The following is a 15633-nucleotide window of genomic DNA, read 5'->3' as shown; positions in this document are numbered from 1 at the left end:
TTGAGGAGGGACTTCTCAATTCCCCCTGCCACACTTGGAACAGTATGAGGGATGCAGCAGAGGCCAAAGACTGACTAGCCCCAGGGAGTTGATGGGGAACATTATCAAACCAATCTCAAAGGTGGTGCCATTTGCTCTTGGGGAGGAGAGGTGGGACCCAGGCAAGGACAGCAGCTGGAAGGCAAAGGGCAGGCCTGGTTCTCAATAGCGGTAGTGATCAGGTTTGAAGGGGCCATCACAGTACATGCCCAAGTACTGGCCTGCTTCTCAGTCAGCTTGGTCAGCTTCACATTCAGCTTTCCCAGGTGGGCTTCAGCCACTGCTTCATCCAGCTTCTTGGGCAGGAAGTGGACCCCAATGGGATACTTGTCTGGGTGGGTCCACAGCTCAATCTGCACCAGCACCTGGTTGGTGAAAGAGTTGCTCATCATGAAGCTGGGGTGGCCCATGGCGCAGCCCAGGTTGACCACCCGGCCCTCAGCCAGAATGATGATGCGGCACCCATTCTTCAACAAGTAGCGGTCCACCTGGGGCTTGATGTTCACCTCCACAGTGTTCTCGTTCAGCCACTTGACGTCAATCTCCATGTCAAAGTGTCCGATGTTACACACAATGGCGTCATCTTTCATCTGTTCAAAGTGCCGGCCGAGGATGATGTCAATACAGTCTGTGGTGGTGACAAAGATGTTGCCCTCCTGACAGGCCTCATCCATGATGGTCACCTCATAGCCCTCCATGGCAGCCTGAAGCGCGTTGATGGGGTCAGTCTCCGTGATGATGACGCAGGCCCCGAAGCCCCTCAGGGCCTGGGCACAGCCCTTGCCCACGTCGCCATAGCCCACTACCACTGCCACCTTGCCCGCAATCATCATGTCTGTGGCCCGCTGGATGCCATCTATGAGGGACTCCCGTCAGCCATAGAGGTTGTCAGACTTGCTCTTGGTGACGAGTCATTGACGTTGATGGCAGGCACCTTCAGGATCCCATTGGCCATCATCTTGTACAGGTTGTGGACCCCCGTTCTGGTCTCTTCGGAGATGCCTCGGATGCCTGACAGGAGCTGTGGGTACTTGGTGTGGATGAGGTTGGTGAGGTCACCGCCATCGTCCAGAATCATGTTGAGGGGCCCGTCCTTGAAGTACAGCGTCTGCTCAGTGCACCACAGATACTCCTCGTCCGCTTCACCCTTCCAGGCGTACACTGGAATGCCAGCCTTGACAATGGCAGCTGCTGCATGGTCCTGGGTGGAGAAGATACTGCAGCTGGACCATCGCACCTCAGCACCCAGGGCAGTGAGGGTCTCAGTGAGGACAGCTGTCTCCACGGTCATGTGCAGGCAGCCGACAGTGAGGGCGCCCTTCAGTGGTTTGGAGGCCGAGTACATCTCCCTCATGCGCATCAGGCCCGGCATCTCATTCTCTGCGAGGTCCAGGGCCTTGTGTCCCCAGGCGGCCAGGCTGATGTCAGCGACTTTGTAAGGCAGCTTGTCCGACATGCCGGCGGCGGTTCCGCACGGAGTGATGGACACAGGCATAGGGTCCCGAGCCGTGGGCTGGGGACAGGCGCGGGGCTGGCAGCGCCGGGGAGGGCTATTTCTATTATCTTTAATTACATGTTTAAATTAGAATCCTCTGCTCTTAAAACCTTAATTTCTTGTGAAAACTAAGAAGTAAGCAATTATGAACTGTCTTTTACATTAGCATTCTGTAGATTGGTGAACATAAATACCAGTGATAATTTCTTTTTTTTTTTTTTTTTGGCTGTGTTGGGTCTTCATTGCTGACCAGTGATAATTTCTAAAAACATTTGCTTTCTTATAGAGAACATCTCAGGGTTGCACCAAACATATTCATTAATAGTCCTAAATACATTTAGTTTCTCTGTTTAGTAACTGATGTCTCAGTATCTTACTTTATTTGGGAAATACCCAGCTATTCAACAAACTCCCATCATTTAGCTTAATTTAACTCAACTCTAAAATTTCACATTACCAAATATCTGGAGAGATCATCCTCAAGTAGACATTCCTAAAAGTTCACCCAAAACTCTTTGCTCATTTGCATTTTCTTTCCTTAAAAGTTTCTTCACATCGAGTTACTTTCCTTGCTGACAAATTTGTAACAGATATAAAAAGATTTTATTTAGCTTATATTAAACCTAGGCACAGTAAAGGTATTACACTTAATGTTGGTGACTCTAAAGACATGTTTATATTAATTAGATCAACAAACTTAAACATTAATACCAGGTATTAATTTAATACTGAATATTTCCCTGTTCACGTGAACCTGAAATTCATTTAGCTTAATCTCTCTTGTATTTAGAATTGTTTGATTTGTAAGTGCTTACTTTTCTTTAAGCCAATTAAATAGAGCTCATTTACAAATTAACCTCAGCAATATTATCCAAAGACAAAGACACATACTGAGACATATATATATATATATATAGACAGACACAACGAGACATGTAGCTTCATTTTCTAAACTTAGTCATGAATCAGATATCACAATATAAAATTCACTAGTTTATAAATAACAGTTGGAATAAGTAAAATTTTTAAAGGCTTCTTCCCATTTGTCCCTCAGTCTCAGGAATTAGAGGTAGTCTAGAGAAGTGTTCCTGCGATCCCTGGTCTTGAAGGCACAGGGAGAGAAAATCAAGTTCTCCTAGTAGGACTTGCTCCCGCAGGGTCAGAATTCTGAAAAGACGTTTGATCAAGCTTGCTTTTACTAACTGTATATGCAAAGAGAACCAGTTTTGGAACCAGTTCTCAAGAGTTTTACCTAAACCAGCTTTCTCTGGAGTCTAAACGTGGCCACACAATGTTATCCCATTTCACAAGGCAGAATGGCCATCACAAATCATAACACAGAACACAAAGTATAAAACACAGGCCTGGCTGTACTAATCAGACACTCCCTTAAATACAAGATTGCAGTCTCTCAGAAAAGCTCCTACAGAGACACAGAACTTCAGATCCGAGTACTAACAGAGTAAGGGGAAATATCTCAGGTCTTCAAAGATTTCAATGGTAGGAAAGGAGGCCAGGAAAGGGGGAACAAAAGGGGTGGCCTTACGGACGTCTCCTGCCAACTGCAGGCACCCAGGCATTATGGGACTTTTCCCTGTGCTTCCAGGATGGGAGGACAGGAACTCAGCCCTAGCAGAAACCAGAGACCAGAACCAGAATTTGAGTTCTCTGCCCACCGTAGGTGATCAGGCTCCGACCCGCAGATCAGGCTGAGGCCCTTAAGCCAGACTCCTGCGTCCAGGACGGGGACAGAAGAAAAAAGAGTAGGATAGGAGGGGTTGAAAAGAGGAAAGAGAGAGGAAAGGGGAAAGAGGTCAATAACATCTCTTGTTCCTTATCCAGTCAGGGCACTCTGGCCAGTCATCCGCATCAGGAGGAGACCAGGAACAAAAGGGTCCCAGTTGCAGCTGCTGGGTCTGGTTCATCACCGGGCGAGCCAGTTCCCGAGTACCCCGAGTGGTGAGAATGTCAGTCGTAGTGAAGAAGAGGCCCCACCAGAGTCGCCATTTGTTGCAGGAGGGGGGACCCCTTCCAGGGCCGAGAGTGGGCTCTTGTCTAACGCTCGGAAATGAATTGCCCAAGGAGACACACGTGCTGACAAAGCAAGAGAATTTATTGGGAAGGGGCAGCTGTGTGGAGAGCAGCAGGGTAAGGGAACCCAGGAGGACTGCTGTGCCACATGTCTCGCAGTGTCGAGTTTTATGATGATGGGGTTAGTTTCCAGGTTGTCTCTGGCCAATCACTCTGACCTGGTGACCTTCCTGAATTCAGACCAGACTGAAAATTTATAAATCTATATTATAAATACTATATGGACACAATTTTATAAATCTGCTTTTAATCTCATTTACAGATGAAAAAATAGAGACAGAGAAAGATTAAATATATTGCTAAGTTCATCTAGCAAGCCAAGAAAGAGACTGGCCCTGGAACACACATCTGTGGACTTCTGGTTATTCTTACTAGATTCCTTGACTGGCTTATATGATTCAGGAAGGACTTGCTCCCCACATCTCACCTTCTAGAGGTTTTCAGAATATGTTACAGGGATCTTCCCTTAGTGAAAGCTGCTTACAGAGAAATAGGCTCCAGCAACGTTTACATGCAGCCAGGATGGGAGCCGAACAGGGAACAGGAGCCGAAGGTCCCAGAAGGCAGGCAGGGCAGCCATACAGGAAAAGGGGAAGGCAGTCAGCCCTGGCAGCTGCTGCCATGACAACAGTCTTCAGGGGTGTGGCCTTTCTCTGGGGGATCTGAGGAAGCCCAGGGTGGGTTTCTGGTTCAGGGATTCCTGCTCCCTGGTGAGGCTGTACTTCTGTGGCAGATACAGAGTCCCCCTGCCCTCTGAGCGCCTCTCCAGCGCCGCCCCCCAGACCCCATGGAGGTCTGGTTTCCCTTTGCAGGGCCCCTCTGTCTGGACTTGGAGTTGCGGAGTTCTGCCCTCTCCAGCCCAGAGGTTGCCCCTGCTGCTACTGCCTCTGCATTCTTTCCTAATGACACCCATGGCAGTACTTTGGTCTCAAGACTTGCTGCCTGGGATTGCAGCAGGCTCTGTCCAGCCTGGGCTCTCAGGCTCACCTCCCCCAACCCCACCCTGGGGGAAATAGCCAAGTGGGAAATGCAATGACAAGAGCCCCTCTTTTCTGCTTCTAGCCTCATCCTAACTGAGCCTAGACAGACAGACAGACACACACACACACACATACATACACACACACCCTGCATATGCCCAGAGAAACAAGCAAGGGACTCTGAACAAAGGTGGGGTGGCAACTCAGGCTTCTGGGAAGCACTCAGGGACAGGGAAGGCTGGTCCAGACCTGGGCTGAAGGGAGGCAGTACCTGGCTCTGGGCTGGGCAGGACTCAGGCTGTCACTGGCTGGAGGGCTCTGGAGGCTGGGAGCCTTCTACCCCTCTCCATGCCTCTCTTTGTGTCCTCCTCCTTCTCCCTAAAAGGTGGGGTCAGGGGCTGTGGTGAACGAGGTCCCTTGCAGCTCTAGGATGCTCTGACTCCACACTGCCCACCGCGGTGAGGTGAGAAGGGGCTTCTCTTAGGAACACCATTTGGCCTGAGTGGGGGCCTCTCCAGACTGGCTGCTGCTGCCTTTCCCAGAATCCAGATGAGTTCAGAGCACAGAACTCTTCCCTCCTGGGCCCCAGCATACTCAGAGCCTTACTCACTCTTGGCCTCAGGGACTCTCAAAAGGGTCCAAAACGACCCTAGTTGTTGAAGTTGGGGTGATAGAGGTTGGAATAGAGGACACAGAGTCACAATCTTGTATATATGGTCCACCGAACTGTTATTTAATGAGTGTTTGTTCTATCCTGTGTCCTATATAGGCCGACAAATAAGACACGAATGTCCCGAAGTAGATCACTGATTTATATGGGAGACAGACATCTAAACATAGTTTTAACACATGACGATAATAAAGTCTCATCACCTGGTGATTTAGGGACACCGGGAAAGAACACCTAACTCAGCATGCTCTGATGAATGTCAGGGAAGTCTTCCAGGATTAAGTGATACTTCAGTTGAATTTTAATGATTGAATAGGATTTTGCTTAACAGAGAAGGGGAGGGCAGTCTAGACAGAAGGGGCAGCAGGAGAAAGCTTGAGGCAAAGGCCTGGAGGTTTGGCCTCAAAGATCTGACTGGACCAGACCAGTCAAAGTCTAGCAAGAATTCAGATGACAGATGTCCATTACAGAGGCCAGTTTAACAGTATACCCCATGACTCCACAATTCCACTTCTAGTCACCAATCCTAGAGAAATATTTACACACATGCACAAGGAAGCAGGCACAAAAAAGGTAATTGCAGCATGTTTGTAATAGCAAAGCATTGGAAACCACCTAAATCTCTATCATCAAGGAATAAACTATGATGTATTCACACTGCAATATATGCAGCAGTTACATATGAACTAGATATAGATCTAATGTGTGCTTTTTTCAACACACCAAGCAATTAACAACTCTGACACTGAGGGAGTGTCAGATCCCATGGGTTAAGGGCTCAGTCCCATAAAACTGTGCCCTCCCGCTCTTCAGATGCCAACCTTAAGTCCAGGTTGTCACCTGTGCTTCCGACCGACCAGTTATAGATCAGAGGGTCCCATGACCCCCCTCCTCCTCGGGTTCAATGCACTTGCTAGACTGGCTCACAGAACTCAGAGAAACATTTACTTAATGTTTTCCAGTCTATTTTAAAGAAATGAGATGAATAGCCAGATGAAGAGGTACAAAGGGCGAAGTCCCGAAGGGTCCTGAATGCATGAGCTTCTGTTCCCAAGGAAGTGGGGTGTGCCACCCTCCCAGCATGTGGATGCATTCACCAGCCTGGAAGCTCATCAAATCTTGTTCCCCTTCCCAGAGGTCCTTGGGGCTGAAAGTTCCAATTTCTGGTGACTAGCCCCATCTTGAGGCTATCTAGGGGCCCCACCCCCTTAAGCATAAGCTCAAAAGTGTCTGTCTCCTTATGAATGACAAAAGACACTCCTATCATTAAGGAAATTCCAAAGCTTTGAAGACCTCTGTGCAAGGAGCTGGGGACAAAGATCAAACATATTGCTTATTATACCACAGAAGGTAATAACCTAGATAGATTTCCAAGACATGCTGGAATGAAAAAAAAGAATCTTTTGTTGAATGAAATGTAGGGTATAATGCCATTTGTGTAATGTCATTCAAATTCTATGAATATGTGTGTTTATATGTGTGTGAATTGTTCCTTCTCGTGTGAATTATTTCTCCATATACTTTGCTCATTTTCTATTGGTGAGTGGAGATTTATATTTTTCAAAGATATCTCAAATCTGTAATATATGTTTTAAATATTTCATCCCCGTTTCTCATGTGCCCGTTAATATTCTTTGAGATTTTTCTAACTTTAAAGATTTTAAAAGAGATAATTCTTTATTAATTTTTCTGACTGCAAAAGCATTCTTGTGGTTAAAAAAAAATTTCAAACTTAACAAGAGTGGGGCATGAGAGTGGGGTAGTGTTCACAACTTTTCTGAATTCCAAAAGGTGAATGCCCCTAGACTCAGCGGTAAGACAGAAGGTGTGAAATTCTGGAGCAAGCAAGGCATATGGTTAGGAGGCCTGATTTAAGAGTCAGACAAATTTAAGTTCAAATACAGGTTTCTCCACTTATTGGTTGTGTGACCCTATATAAGTCACCCAAACTTTCTGAGTTTCAGTTTCCTCATCTATAATAAGGATGAATGCCTTCCTCAAAAAGTTGTAAGGATTAAAGATCCCACAGTTAAAGTATCTGGCCCAAAGTAGGTTCTTGCTCGTTTTGAATTATTTCCCCAACTCCAAACAAAGCTAGCGCTCTTATGCTTTTTGGGGGGACCTGTCCATTCAAGTGGCCTTCAGACATAAGCCTCTGAAATCAGAGAACAATTTTATCTTCATTATAGACATTACTGTCAAGGGGTGTGGTTGATGGAATGCCCATGTGGATGAATGTCAAGGCACATGTGCAAAGAAAAATAAAGGAATAAATAAAATATATGCTATATAAGATATAACGACACACAGGGACTTCTCTGGTGGTGCAGTGGTTAAGAATCTGCGTGCCAATGCAGGGGACACGGGTTCGAGCCCTGGTCGGGGAAGATCCCACATGCTGTGGAGCAACTAAGCCCGTGCACCACAACTACTGAGCCTGTGCTCTAGAGCCTGCAAGCCAAAACTACTGAGCCCATGTGCCACAACTACTGAAGCCTGCACGCCTAGAGCCCATGCTCCTCAACAAGAGAAGCCACTGCAATGAGAAGCCCGTGCAGCAACGAAGACCCAATGCAGCCATAAATAAATAAATTTAGATATTAAAAAAGATATAACAACAAACATATAAATGAATACATAAAGGCATCTGAATGTATAAAGTAATATACATATACACTATATAAAAAAGTAAATTGACAAATTATATAAAAGGAGATATATGTACACATACAATGTAAGTACATGCATGTTGTAGGGGAGGAGAAATAATTTTCCCTCTACCCTTCTAGGGCCTTGGCTGAGACACCCCTCTGTCATAAAAGATTAACAGGAGAAAAGCAAACAGAAGTTTGATACCATGTATACCTCCTGTATACATAAGAGATACCCAGGAAAACTGAGTAACTCCCTGAAATGGCCCAAACCACCGCCTTAAATACCATCTTCAGCTAAAGACAAAAGAAAGTGTTTGGGGGGAGGGGCAGTTATGGGAGGCTATCAAGTAGAATACAAAACCTGAAAGACATTTAACAGGACTAGAATCTGAAATCCATACAGGTGCATTATAGTTTCCACTGAAAACATAATTTTACTCTCTACAGACACCCCCATTTCTATCAGAGATAATCAACATAAGACTAATTTGTTTGCAAAATAAGTCTAGTAAGGGAAATCTTTGTAAGAGTGTCTCCCTCTTGGTACCAGGAAGAGGAGGATGACAAAATCTCTAGAAATTCATGGAGAAGGAGCAAACAAAGCTACATAACAACCACGCTCTTGGTTACTGTGCTTTGCCTGATAACGCAACCATGCCCCATAGGGTTAACAGAAGCTGGCGCCTTAACAGAAATCCTTGAGTGTGTCTTACAGAACAGCAGATAAGGGAACAGCTTGTTAAAAAACCCTCTGCTTGTAATCTGCCTGTACTGATTAAGCTTGCTTTAGATATTTTTTTCTCTTTTTTTCCCCCTTCTTTAATTGCATACCCACCAAGCTTAGGTAATATATCATAAGACTTAACCACCCCTACAGATAAAGCCTCTGACGTATGGGTCACTATAGTAACGAGACTTAAGTTGTTTTCCAGGAACTTGGAGTAGGTCCTGTCCAGTTCAAGCTGGCTAAAACTGGTTGGGACCACCAATCCTAAAACTAGGCCTGCGCCAGTATCTGATGAAGGACCTTTTAACATCAGAGGGCTGAAAACTCCACCCTTAGATCATGCTAAACACCTCCATTTTTTTTTTCTCATGAGGCATTCCACCAAGCTTTATTAAAGGAAAAGCAAGGATGAACATCTCTCTCCAGGTACATTTTATTGGTGTTTGATACCCCTGATGCCATGGTCAACTTTCCACTTTAACCCTTCCTTGACCTAGATTTTCTACTCAGTTCATCTATTTTCAGATTTTTGCCTAAAAGGAAAACATTTCTAGTACATACCATCCTCAGTAAGAAGGTAGAATTCGATATACACTGTTTTCCTTTACAAAATCTTTCAGAAACCCACTGACTTTCTAAGTTTTGGGATATTGCTTTAAAAGTACTTAGGCATTTTGTTTTGGTCTTATTCATCACAGTCATATAAAGCTATAGAATCATGCTTGTTAGTGTCATCTGATAATATGAAGATTGATAGAAGTCAGGAGGGAAGCTACCTGTCATTTTGTACAGGCTTAGATGGACCATGGCCTGTCCTATTCTGACATAAAACATTCCCAGAGGACTGTCTTTCAGGACCCAGAAGAAAAACTATTTACTATTTATTATTACCCACCAAACTGGGAAAAGCCTTGACTTTTATTTTTTACTTATTTATTTATTTTTAACATCTTTATTGGAGTATTGCTTTACAATTGTGTGTTAGTTTCTGCTTTATAACAAAGTGAATCAGCTATACATATACATATATCCCCATATCTCCTCCCTCTTGCATCTCCCTCCCTCCCACCCTCCCTATCCCACCCCTCTAGGTGGTAACAAAGCACCAAGCTGATCTCCCTAGCACCTCCATTTTTTAACATACATCCCATGAAGAAGCACGTAACTCAGATATGCCTGCGCAGAACACTAATTAACTAACCTTTTCCCTACCTCCAATCACCGTTCCCCATGCCTAAGATCACCCTGCTTCTTTATCCCATAAATATCTCAAGCCCCTCGACATTGGGAAGGTAGATCTGAGACTTGTTCTCCTGTCTCCTCACATGGCCGCCTTGTGAATAATCCTGTCCTCTGCTATAAAACCTCAGCATCTCATCATTTGGCTTGCTGAACATCAGGCAGACGAACCCGGTTCAGCCCGAGACTGCCCCACCCCCACCAACATCTTTTGTCTTTAGCTGAAGATAGTATTTAAGGTGATGGCTTGGGCCATTTTGGGGAGCTACTCAATTTTCCTGGGTATCTCCTATTTATACAGGAGGTATACATGGTATTAAACTTCTGCTTGTTTTTCTCCTGTTAATCTGTCTTTTATTAACAGCAGATCTCAGCCGAGGCCTTAGAAGGGTAGAGTGAATTATTTTTCTTCCCCTACACAGTTAAAGCCTTGTTAATATAACCAATGTTTCTAACTGTGTCCTGTTACAAGAACGGATTCTTATTGAACCAATGCGAACAACTACATTGCCATGAAAACTACCCAGTAAAAAAACAAATAAACAAACAAACAAAAAACTACCCAGTAAGTTTCCGGACTCTGGAGGAATCAGACAGGGAGAAAAAGTAACTGTTTCACCTTTGTTCATAAGGGTATACTTTACCAACTAGCTGTAAATCATAGATAGCTCAAGAGAAAATAAAAAGAGGTTTCCTTAACTCTGGCAAACAAAACGTTAGAGAACCAAGATGTTTCAAAGTCATAAAAAATTATAATCATCCTCGTTAGTTGATTCAATCCCACGTAAATTAACTCTTGTTGATCTTGATCTTTTGTTAGCAGTCTTATGAATCCAGTTGTTTTTTTTTCACACACACACACTGTATTTTATTTTTACAAGAGATAAATAAACTGACACCAAGCATTGTAAATGGATGACCACAACAAAAGCAACAATGATTGCAATTACCAGACACAAAACACACTCATACTAGGTCATAATGTTGACAATGAATCCAGTTTTTTCATTAGAGTTCTATAGATTCTTACCCAGTTCAGTGGTAATGATGTGAAAGTTATCAGAAATCTGTACTTCTCAGAGTCCTTTTCATGAATCTCCTTGAAGTTGAAGCACTTTTGCAAAATCATCAGAATAAAACAGTAACTATCTATAAATGACAAGAGGCTTAAAAATGGCCATCGTTGGGCTTCCCTGGTGGCGCAGTGGTTGAGAGTCCGCCTGCCGATGCAGGGGACACGGGTTCGTGCCCCAGTCCGGGAGGATCCCACATGCCGCGGAGCGGCTGGGCCCGTTAGCCACAGCCGCTGAGCCTGCGCGTCCGGAGCCTGTGCTCCGCAACGAGAGAGTCCACAACTGTGAGAGGCCCGCGTACCACACACACACACACACACACACACAAAAATGGCCATCGTTAAAGATCTGATGAGAGTACATTATAATTCAATTGATAAGGAAATTCGGTTATTTCTGTGGCACAATATTTTAAGACAATAACTAGCATTATGACTTATAACATTATACCTAGACATATCAGAAGTCTAGAATTTTCATGCAATTTCTGGAACAGTTATATTAATAACGTATACAAATACAACCCAAAGAAAGTTTAAAATATCAAATAAGCCTAATTAGTTTAATATCTCATTTTTTTTAAAGGAGAGAGAACAAATCTTTTGAGATTTTCCAGGGCCCCTTTAGAAAATTCCAAAATTAGTTTGAGGTCAAAAAGACTTCATTTAGAATTTGATTTGGGGAAGTTAGTCAAAAATAAGAACGTGGACGCTTGACTAAAAAGGATCACAGATCATTATGAAGCTATTTAATTTCCATCTAACCAAAGTGAAAAAAGATTTTAAAGGAAATATTGAGAAGACTTGGTTTTAAGTAATCAAAGACCTGATGATAAAGACAATATGAAGCATAGGAAACTACCTTGGTAAGACACAAAATCTTTGCTTTCCAGGCAGATTATTTAAAAGGTAAAGAAAAACCTTTCACAATCTCTTATCATGAGCAGACTAATAGTCCATAAAACTTTTTCCTTATACCAGAGAAAAAGAAAATTAAGTTTCAGTTTTACATAAGTACACTATTGATACTAAAGCTTATTTTTTTAAAACCCTTATAAGAAATTCATTCAATTTTAGCCAGCTTAACTACACAAGGTAAGATTATCTTCTTCACCAAGCAGTGTGGTTGATAGAATGAATACCCATATGAATGTCATGGCACGTGTACAAGGAAAAATAAAGGACTAAAAAAATATATGCTATATAAGATATAAGTACAAATATACATATGAATACATAAAAGTATTTAAATGTATAATATATAAAGTAATATACATATATACTATATAAAAAGTAAATTGATGAGTATATAAAAGGAGATATATATACACACAGTGTAAGTACATGCATGTTAATATTAATTATTTTCTCTGGGTAGAGAAACTATAAGTAATTCATATCTTCTTTTATACTTGTCTACATTTGCAGATATTTTCTAGTAGAAACATGTAACTTCCACAATCAGAGAAAAAGTGAAAATAGTGTAAGATCACTCAGTTTAAACACACACACTTGCACAAACACACTTATCTTGACCTGAGACAGAGAAAAACCATCTAACTATAGGTTGCTTCTTGTGCCACCTCACTCCCAGGAAGAGGCTGATACTGTGTCAGTCCAGTGTGAGTCAGGATTGAGGTCTTCTCCCCTATCACCCAATAGTTTCTCTCCTTCCGTCTCTCGTTAGCTGTTTTCTGCTCGCAGTCCGGCTAAGGCCACCAGATGGCGCGCTTACCTCTAGTTTCTAAATACTCTTCAAAATGTATTATCCTGGCAGAGGTCTAAAGAAAAAGTTCATTTTCTACACACAGACTATGATTCAGTGAATTCAGTAGAATCGCACTTCTGTTTGAAAAATATATATTTATAGGAAAGGACAGAAGGATATACAATTGGATTCTTGCTTACGATGCACCAGGTAGCACCAACCAAAATCCGTATTTCCATGCCAATCTCTTTTCCGAATTCTAGACACATATCTAACTGCCTACTGGACGGTTCTACCTGGAAAAGATAATAGTGTGGAAGCTCACCCAAATGCACAAACCAACAAGGATACCATACTTAGCAAGTCTAAATCAATTATTCCCTAAGCCCCAGAAAGCTACAATCTAAATTGGAGGCAGTGTGGCACAGTGGGCAGAACACAGAACTTGATTCAGACAAATCTGAGTTAGAACACAGGGTCTACTTCTTATTTATCTGTATAATCTTCCTCATTTGTAAAAATAATTGAGTTTATATTTCTGAATGGGAGAGGGAGGAGTCTCTGGGCATTTTGCAAGGACCCTGGACCCAATCCCTCTACCCTGCCTCACCAGAGGGGCTCCCACTCCCAGGCACTGTCTCCCAAGGGCTTGGGCATCCTGCTTAGCAGACAGCTCTATCCAGGGTCCTGGACCCTCAACGCTTTCTGCTCTGGAGTTGGCCAGGCAAGTAGCTTCTTGGACACGTGATGGGGATATCAGCCTTCTGTGCAGGCAGGGAAGTGGTGAGGGGGCCAGAGAACCAGGCTCTGGATGTTGCTGACCCTCCAACATCAATGCCTCCAAAACATCTTCATACCAATCCACAGTCTGACTACCCTGACCTCAAAGTCGTGGGCTAGGCCTGCAGTGCATAGGGGTGTTCACACAGGAGGTGCCACCCCTTTTCTCCTGAGCTGTGAGACCACATGCCTTTGAAGCTCCCTTTACCTGGGGGCTCCCGTGCCTCTGGGCCTGGGCTGACGCAGACATCAGAAGCGTTGCACCAGGCACACACAGACCTAAAGTCACCACAGAACCAGCCAAACAGGCCAGGGCACATCTGAGGCCCTTCTGGGAATCTGAGCAACGTGAGTGGGAGAGGGATGGGTGAGGTCGTGTCTGAGGTCTAACCCCATTTCAAGGGGGCTACTTCACTGGACTCTGACAGAAGGGCCAGCCCCTTCTGCTTCAGCCCCAAGTTACCTGGTCAGGCCCAGCCAGGTCAGACATCTGTTTGCTCAAAGACTGTTCAGACCAATGTTTCCACTTGGGAATCCTTGGGCTTTATCTCCTCCCCTATAAAAGGTTCCCCAAAAGAGACAGGGAAAAGGAAAGAGAAGCAAAGTGCTCTGACCTGCAATGGGACAGTTGTTGTCCTCCTGGTGTGTATGTCCAGGACAGCCTGGCCTTTAGCCTAGAAGAGTCTGGTGCCTGCTGCAAGCTGGTGCAGAGAAACCAATGTCAGACGACCCTGGAGAGGAGTATGGCTTGGAGGAGCCTTTCCACATCCTGCCCCAGCACTACCCCTCAGTGTCAGGGGGCTGGATTCATTCCATCCTATAAAGCTGGCAAGTGAGTTGCTGGACCCTCAACTCACTCCAGCCAGAATCCAACCCAGTCAGCATCCATCAGGCTACCATAACCTTGAGGAATGGTCTGGAGACATGAAGATCCCCCCTAATGGCATCACACAGTGAAAAAATTAAAGCAAAAGTAAAATTAAGGGCACAGGACTGGCTTACCATGAGATCTGATTACCAAAGGAGAACTTTGAATTTATTTCTGATGTACCTTACTCATATTGTAAGGAAGCAATGCAAGGCATTACATAATGTCAACCACAGAAAATACATCTTGCTGTTTTGTCATCTCTCTTAGGTTTTTATTCTGTGTATGGTCTTGCTTTGTTGCAAAAAAAATCTAAATTTTATGTAGTAAAGTTGATGAGGTTGTTTCTAATTCCTTATTTAAATATATGGTTGGACAAGCCTTTCACCTCTCTAATTCTGATATAATCATCTGTACTTTCTTCTATTTATGTCATAGTTTATTCTTACTAAAACCAGGAGTATATTGTATATAGATAGCAGTGTCTCTCCACCTTGTGTGCTCATATACAGAAAAGCAGATTTAGTGGGTCTGGGGTAGAGCCCAGGTCTCTGCTTACTTTATAGGAGAAACACTGATAACTGAAATATTTGAATAATTTTAATGTTGAATTTGGGGAAATTCACCCCTAACGTGATCCCTTTGGAATTGCAATTCATGCTTTCTAGAGATGTGAACACACTGAAGCTAACATAGTCCATCAGACAGACTGGGTTCAGAACTGGGTCATAATTCAAAAATTATTAGCCACTATCTGTGTTTCTAGAATTAACATGATCAATAAAACAAAATCTTAGAAATCATAATATCTGATAGACACATATATATGCATATATATTAGTACTTTAATTACTTACAAATCTTAGATTTTTAAAAAGGAGTTTAACAGAAATCATAACACCTGATACACACATACACACACACACACACACACACACACACACATAGCGCTTTAATGACTTTTGCATGTTTCTTGTTGATGTGGGGTGGGGCAGAAGGGAAATGTCCTAGTTTGAGCTTGTCTTTTTTAAAAATATTTGTTTATTTTGGCTGCGCCAAAATAAACACCTGTGTTAGGTGCCGCACGCGGGATCTTTAGTTTTGGCATGTGTGCGGGATCTAGTTCCCCAACCACAGTTCAAACCCAGGCCCCCTGCATTGGGAGCAAGGGGTCTTACCCAGCGGACCACCAGGGAAGTCCCTGAGCTTAGGTCTTAATTTCCTCTTTAACTTATACATATTGAGTAAGTCAGATGAATTGGTAAGGCAAGCCTGCCAAAAGCCCCTGGGAGAGAACTCACCCTAAGCAA

General features: G+C 43.5%; 1 pseudogene; it reads right to left on the bottom strand.

Moving 5' to 3' along the window:
* Positions 1-201: 201 nt before the first annotated feature.
* LOC116747599 lies at positions 202-1495 on the bottom strand (annotated as a pseudogene).
* Between the last annotated feature and the right edge of the window lie 14138 nt (positions 1496-15633).

This window comes from Phocoena sinus, chromosome X (assembly GCF_008692025.1).
Source record: "Phocoena sinus isolate mPhoSin1 chromosome X, mPhoSin1.pri, whole genome shotgun sequence".
NCBI classification, from domain to species: domain Eukaryota; kingdom Metazoa; phylum Chordata; class Mammalia; order Artiodactyla; family Phocoenidae; genus Phocoena; species Phocoena sinus.
This window is presented reverse-complemented; position numbering and strand designations above follow the sequence as displayed.